The following is a 7,610-nucleotide window of genomic DNA, read 5'->3' as shown; positions in this document are numbered from 1 at the left end:
TTGAGGAGCATCTCGAAATTTCTCCATCAAACCAAGAAGAGTGTCGGGTGCCTCGTTCCGAGGAAACATCGTCTTGTAAACCGGGGACAATGTTCTAGTGCAGAAATCCAGGAACTCGCGAACCTGACAGGCGCGGTCTTGAAACCTGACAATCTGTCAGGTCCGCTCTGGAGTGGCCCAGAATAGAGAACCATGGTCAAGAGAAAGGTTAACGATAAGACTTGTCCTTGCGTTTACCCTTTCTTCTTCGGCAGCAGCGTCGAGAAAGGAACCTATTTGGCGACGGCACAGGAATTTCAAAAAAAGGATACATCAAGAAGACATAAGGAGTTTTGATTTGAAAAAGCATACCTGACATATCCACACTGGCTTCATTCATCAATTAGAGCATAAAATTCTCTCGGGTGGTTGCCTTTTCAGCTTCAGAAACGGCGGCTTCCTTGGCAGCTATGGCTTCTTGAGCTTGTTGAAGTGCATTTTTTTCTTTTTCGGATGCCTTGCGAGATTGCTCCATCATCACAAGTGTTTGCTTCTTCGCATACTGAAGCTGTTGACGAAGTTCTTCCAAATCTTGCGATAAATCATTACTCGAAGAATCTTCACCAAGTTCAGTATTAACAAGCACTTTCTTCGAGCGAGAAGAAGTAGGCAAAATATCGGAAGGAGCAGGAGTTGGAGTATAGTTATCAAATATCAACTGAAATTAAAAGGTTTGACATCAATCATCAAGCAAAATAGAATTCCATTGATTTTCGGAATAATTACAAGGCATTACAATGGAGCTAGTGGGATAAGTGTCACCAAAAGCTACTTTGGCGACAGCATCAAAAGGAAGAAAGAAAAAGGGAAAAAAGAGGGGAAAGACAGGGTGGTCTACTGGACCTCCGGTTTGGATGAGCTTGGAGCTGGAGTTGGCTTGCACCCAAGATAAGCGAGGACCTTCTTCGAGTTCGGTTTCGCAGCCTTGATCAGCGACTGCCACTTCTTGGTCTCCATCTCCTGCGTGTCGCCAACCCTAGTCCAGTCGATATTTTGTTGGCTAACGGCAACCAGGGCAATAGTGCCTTCCACGCCAACCTTCAAACCTTCTTGACGAAGTTTGAGCCCAAGATTTTCGGGAGTATTGAAGCACTTGGCGAGAGCAAGAAATGGCGCGGGTTTTTCTTTCTTCGGGAAGAAGTAAGGGTACAGCTGCGACAGTCCCGCCTCAGCTTCAGCAAGACCATCGCGTGCCTCGTCTCCATGAATCTCAAGGAGAGAAAGCGCGTCAAGAAGGGGATCGTTCTCAGGATCCCTAAGTTCATATTCTTGACACGTTTTTCCTGCTAAGGCAAAAATTTATTGATAAGTAAGCAAGAAAAGAGAAGTAAGTTCAAGGAAGTCAAAATAGTTTGGGCACTTATCGGCAAAACAACGGCTCTGCGATGCCAGGCGCTTGATAATTGCCTCTTCGCGAGCAGATTGTTCGGTTATATGCTCACTTAAAGAGGTTTCCGCCTCATGAAGTCTCTTTCGAAGATCTTCGACGGTGGCGGCCTCTGCCTTAGCCTTTTTGGCATTGATGTCTACGGGTGCTTCTATTCTTGTAGACAGTGTTGGGCCTCCAAGAGCAGAGGTTTGTAGAACAGCAGCAAGTTTCCCTTAAGTGGATCACCCAAGGTTTATCGAACTCAGGGAGGAAGAGGTCAAAGATATCCCTCTCATGCAACCCCGCAACCACAAAGCAAGAAGTCTCTTGTGTCCCCAACACACCTAATAGGTGCACTAGTTCGGCGAAGAGATAGTGAAATACAGGTGGTATGAATAAATGCGAGCAGTAGCAACGGTGCCAGAAAAGTGCTTGCTGGCGTGTAGTTGATGGTGGTAATATGGCAGCAGTAGTAACACAGTAAAACAGTAAACAAACAGCGATAGCAGTATTTAGGAACAAGGCCTAGGGATTACACTTTCACTAGTGGACACTCTCAACATTGATCACATAACAGAATAGATAAATGCATACTCTACACTCTTGTTGGATGATGAACACCATTGCGTAGGATTACACGAACCCTCAATGCCGGAGTTAACAAGCTACACAATTCAATGTTCATATTTAAATAACCTTAGAGTGCATGAAAGATTAACATAACCAAATAGATCACATCAATACCATCACAGTAATACTTAACTTCACAATCTACGAGAGATCATGATCATAGCCTACGACAAGAACCACACGGTGCACACACTAGTCACCTTTACACCATGCAGGAGGAATAGAACTACTTTAATAACATCACTAGAGTAGCACATAGATAAATTGTGATACAAAACACATTGCAATCATAAAGAGATATAAATAAGCACTTCACTACGCCATTCATAACAGTGAATAAGTATTACGTGAAATATAGCCTAAGAGACCCACACGGTGCACACACTTGTCACCTTTACACACGTGGGACAAGGAGTCTCCGGAGATCACATAAGTAAAATTCACTTGACTAGCATAACGACATCTAGATTACAAGCATCATCATATGAATCTCAATCATGTAAGGCAGCTCATGAGATTATTGTATTGAAGTACATAGGAGAGAGATGAACCACATAGCTACCGGTACAGCCCCGAGCCTCGATGGAGAACTACTCCCTCCTCATGGGAGACAGCAGCGTTGATGAAGATGGTGGTGGCGTCGATGGAGGAGCCTTCCGGGGGCACTTCCCCGTCCCGGCGGCGTGCCGGAACAGAGACTCTTGTCCCCCAGATCTTGGCTTCGCGATGGCGGCGACTCTGGAAGGTTTCTCGTACCGTGGCTTTTTCCGTATCGTGGTTTTAGGTCGAGGGGCATCTTATAGGCGAAGAGGCGGCTTCAGAAGGTCAACGGGGCGACGACACCATAAGGCGGCGCGGCCAGGGCCTGGGCCGCGCCGGCCTATCATCTGGGGCCTGTGTGGCCCCCCTCTGGCGACTCTCGGGTGTTCCGGATGCTTCCGGGCAAAATAGGAACCCGGGCGTTGATTTCGTCCGATTCCGAGAATATTTCGTTACTAGGATTTACGAAACCAAAAATAGCGAGAAAACGGAACCGGCACTTCGGCATCTTGTTAATAGGTTAGTTCCGGAAAATGCACGAATATGACATAAAATGTGCATATAACATGTAGATATCATCAATAATGTGGCATGGAACATAAGAAATTATCGATACGTCGGAGACGTATCGGCATCCCCAAGCTTAGTTTACGCTCGTCCCGAGCAGGTAAACGATAAACAAAGATAATTTCTGGAGTGACATGCCATCATAAACTTGATCATATTGTAAACATATGTAATGAATGCAGCGATCAAAACAATGGTAATGACATGAGTAGACAACTGAAGCAATGACTTTTCATGAATAGCACTTTCAAGACAGGCATCAATAAGTCTTGCATAAGAGTTAACTCATAAAGCAATAAATTCATAGTAAAGGCATTGAAGCAACACAATGGAAGATTAAGTTTCAGCGGTTGCTTTCAACTTGTAACATGTATATCTCAATGATAGTTTGTCAATGCAAAGCAATATAACAAATGCAATATGCAAGTATGTAGGAATCAATGCACAGTTCACACAAGTGTTTGCTTCTTGAGATGGAGAGAGATAGGTGAACTGACTCAACATAAAAGTAAAAGAAAGGCCCTTCGCAGAGGAAAGCATTGATTGCTATATTTGTGCTAGAGGTTTGGTTTTGAAAACATAAAGAGAGCATAAAAGTAAAATTTTGAGAGGTGTTTGTTGTTGTCAACGAATGGTAGTGGGCACTCTAACTACCTTATCAACCAGACTTTCAAGAGCGGCTCCCATGAAGGACGTTATCTCTACCAACGAAGGTAGATCATCCCTCTTCTCTTTTGTTTACACATGTACTTTAGTTTTATTTATGGATGACACTCCTCCCAACCTTTTGCTTACACAAGCCATGGCTAACCGAATCCTCGGGTGCCTTCCAACATTCACATACCATGAAGGAGTGTCTATTTGCAAAATTAAGTTGCTTCATCGATGAATCGAGCAAAACATGTGAAGAGAATTATTAATGCAAGTTAATTAATCGGGACTCGGGAACCCCATTGCCGACTCTTTTTGCAAAATTATTGGATAAGCGGATGAAGCCACTAGTCCATTGTGAAGTCTGTCAGAAGTAAATGACAAGATCGAAAGATAAAACACCACATACTTCCTCATGAGCTATAAAACATTGGCACAAATAAGAGGTGATAAATTTTGAATTATTTAAAGGTAGCACTCAAGCAATTTACTTTGGAATGGCGGAGAAATACCATGTAGTAGGTAGGTATGGTGGACACAAATGGCATAGTGTTTGGCTCAAGGATTTTAGATGCATGAGAAGTATTCCCTCTCGATACAAGGTTTAGGCTAGCAAGGTTATTTGAAACAAACAAAAGGATGAACCGGTGCAGCAAAACTCACATAAAAGACATATTGTAAACATTATAAGACTCTACACCGTCTTCCTTGTTGTTCAAAACTCAATACTAGAAATTATCTAGACTTTAGAGAGACCAATTATGCAAACCAAATTTTAGCAAGCTCTATGTATTTCTTCATTAATAGGTGCAAAGTATATGATGCAAGAGCTTAAACATGAGCACAACAATTGCCAAGTATCAAATTATTCAAGACATTCTACCAATTACTACATGTAGCATTTCCCGTTTCCAACCATATAACAATTAACGAAGCAGTTTCAACCTTCGCCATGAACATTAAAAGCTAAGAACACATGTGTTCATATGAACCAGCGGAGCGTGTCTCTCTCCCACACAAGCATTTATTCAAACAAAAAACAAAAACAAAAGCACACAGACGCTCCAAGTAAAGTACATAAGATGTGGCCGAATAAAAATATAGTTTCAAGAGAAGGAACCTGATAATTTGTCGATGAAGAAGGGGATGCCTTGGGCATCCCCAAGCTTAGACGCTTGAGTCTTCTTGAAATATGCAGGGGTGAACCACGGGGGAATCCCCAAGCTTAGACTCTTCACTCTTCTTGATCATAGTATATCATCCTCCTCTCTTGACCCTTGAAAACTTCCTCCACACCAAACTCGAAACAACTCATTAGAGGGTTAGTGTACAATAAAAATTAACATGTTCAGAGGTGACACAATCATTCTTAACACTTCGGACATTGCATAAAGCTACTTGGACATTAATGGATCAAAGAAATTCATCCAACATAGCAAAAGAGGCAATGCGAAATAAAAGGCAGAATCTGTCAAAACAGAACGGTCCGTAAAGATGGATTTTATTGAGGCACCAGACTTGCTCAAATGAAAATTCCCAAATTGAATGAAAGTTGCGTACATATCCGAGGATCACGCACGTAAATTGGCTTAATTTTATGAGCTACCTACTGAGAGGCAGGTCGAAATTCGTGACAGACAAAGAAATGCATTCTGCGCAGCAATCCAAATCTAGTATGAACCTTACTATCAACGACTTTACTTGGCACAACAAAGCACAACACTAAGATAAGGAGAGGTTGCTACAGTAGTAAACAACTTCCAAGACTCAAATACAAAATAAAAGTACTGTAGCAAAATAAACAGATGGGTTATCTCCCAAGAAGTTCTTTCTTTATAGCCGTTAAGATGGGCTCAGCAGTTTTAATGATGCACTCACAAGAAATAGTATTTGAAGCAAAAGAGAGCATCAAGAAGCAAATTCAAAACACATTTAAGTCTAACATGCTTCCTATGCATAGGAATCTTGTAAATAAACAAGTTCATGAATAGCAAAGTAACAAGCATAGGAAGATAAAACAAGTGTAGCTTCAAAAATTTCAGCACATAGAGAGGCATTTTAGTAACATGAAAATTTCTACAACCATATTTTCCTCTCTCATCATAACTTTCAGTAGCATCATGAGCAAACTCAACAATATAACTATCACATAAAGCATTCTTATCATGAGTCTCATGCATAAAATTATTACTCTCCACATAGGCATAATCAATTTTATTAGTTGTAGTGGGAGCAAATTCAACAAAGTAGCTATCATTATTATTCTCATCAAGTGTAGGAGGCATAGTATAATCACAACAAAATTTACTCTCCATAGTAGGTGGCACCAAAAGACCACTATCATTATAATCATCATAAATAGGAGGCAAAGTATCATCAAAGAAAATTTTCTCCTCAATGCTTGGGGGACTAAAAAGATCATGAAAACCAGCTTCCCCAAGCTTAGAACTTTCTATATCATTATCAAAAATGGTGTTCAAAGCGTTCATACTAATATTACTACCAGCATGCAAATAAGATTTCATAGGTTTTTTAATTTTCGCATCAAACAATCCATGTTTTAAATCAGGAAATAGAATAAGAAGTTCATTCTTGTCCATTATGCCAAACTAGTGTAAACAAGAAACAACAAGATGCAATTGCAGGATCTAAAGGAAATAGCTTTGAGTTCTTACAACGGCGAAAATAGCTTAGTAGCCGAGATCCGGAGTGTGAGTACCTTTTACCTTTCCTCCCCGGCAACGGCGCCAGAAAATAGCTTAGTAGCCGAGATCCGGAGTGTGAGTACCTTTTACCTTTCCTCCCCGGCAACGGCGCCAGAAAATAGCTGGCATCTGCTTCAGCCTTCTTACGAGCTTTTTCACTTTGCTCCAGTTTGCGAGCAAGTGTGTCAGCACGTTTGTTGGCGCAAGATTTTCTAAACAAAATAGTCGACAGAAATCAGAATCATGATAAGAAAAGGAAGAAGACGTTGATTTGCCAAAAGAAGTAGAAGAGTATTACCTTCGGCTTGTTTAGCATAATCGTGGTACCCGACAAATTGGGTACCAAGGCGGATGAATTCCTGCATCAAAGGCTGACAAAGGAAAAAGAGAAGTAAGTGTCAAATAAGGTATAAAGGTCGACAACAAAAAGTAAAAAAAACGAAGAGAGGAGAGTTCATAGGCACCGAAAAGTTTCTTGTACCAAAAAGGAGAAGTAAGCAACTTACGTTATCCAGAAGAGGAGTTGCAGAGCCACCAGGTTGAAGAGCAGATTCTGTGGCTGGCTCGACCCTAGCCCTCTTTGGCGAAGGGACATGGGGGCTTGTAGGTGGAGTTGGATGCTCGACGTTCTGTTGAGGAGGCGAAGTTTCCTCCACATCAGGCTGAACATCCGAAACAACTAAAGTACGCGACGTACTCGTTCGAGCAGCCACGCCAATAGGTGGATTTTCTTCCTCGTCACCACTGCAATAAAGCGTCGACAATATAAGGAAAAACGACGACAAGTATTTTGCAAGATAAACAACAAAGAGTGATAAGGACTTACGAGCTGACAAGGGCATCCAAGTAAGGGTGGAAAGCTGTCTTCCCTTCGGAAGGACCAACTTCTTCGACTTTGGAGGTGCCGGAATCTTCGACCTCATTCCTCTTCCTCTTGTTCTTTGGAGAAACAACAGGAGGAAGGGAGTGTGTCGAGGCAGTGGCCTCAGAATCGGCTTCCTTTTCAGAGGACACCGCAGATTTTCGAGAACCTGCGGCTTCACTCTCAGGGCGAGAAGTACCCTGGTTGACGTCGGTGACAACGGACCGTTCTTCGACTTCTCCACCTT

The sequence above is a fragment of the Lolium rigidum genome, chromosome 7, assembly GCF_022539505.1.
Source record: "Lolium rigidum isolate FL_2022 chromosome 7, APGP_CSIRO_Lrig_0.1, whole genome shotgun sequence".
Lineage (NCBI taxonomy): Eukaryota > Viridiplantae > Streptophyta > Magnoliopsida > Poales > Poaceae > Lolium > Lolium rigidum.
The sequence above is the reverse complement of the archived record's forward strand: the minus strand, read 5'-3'. Positions refer to the sequence as shown.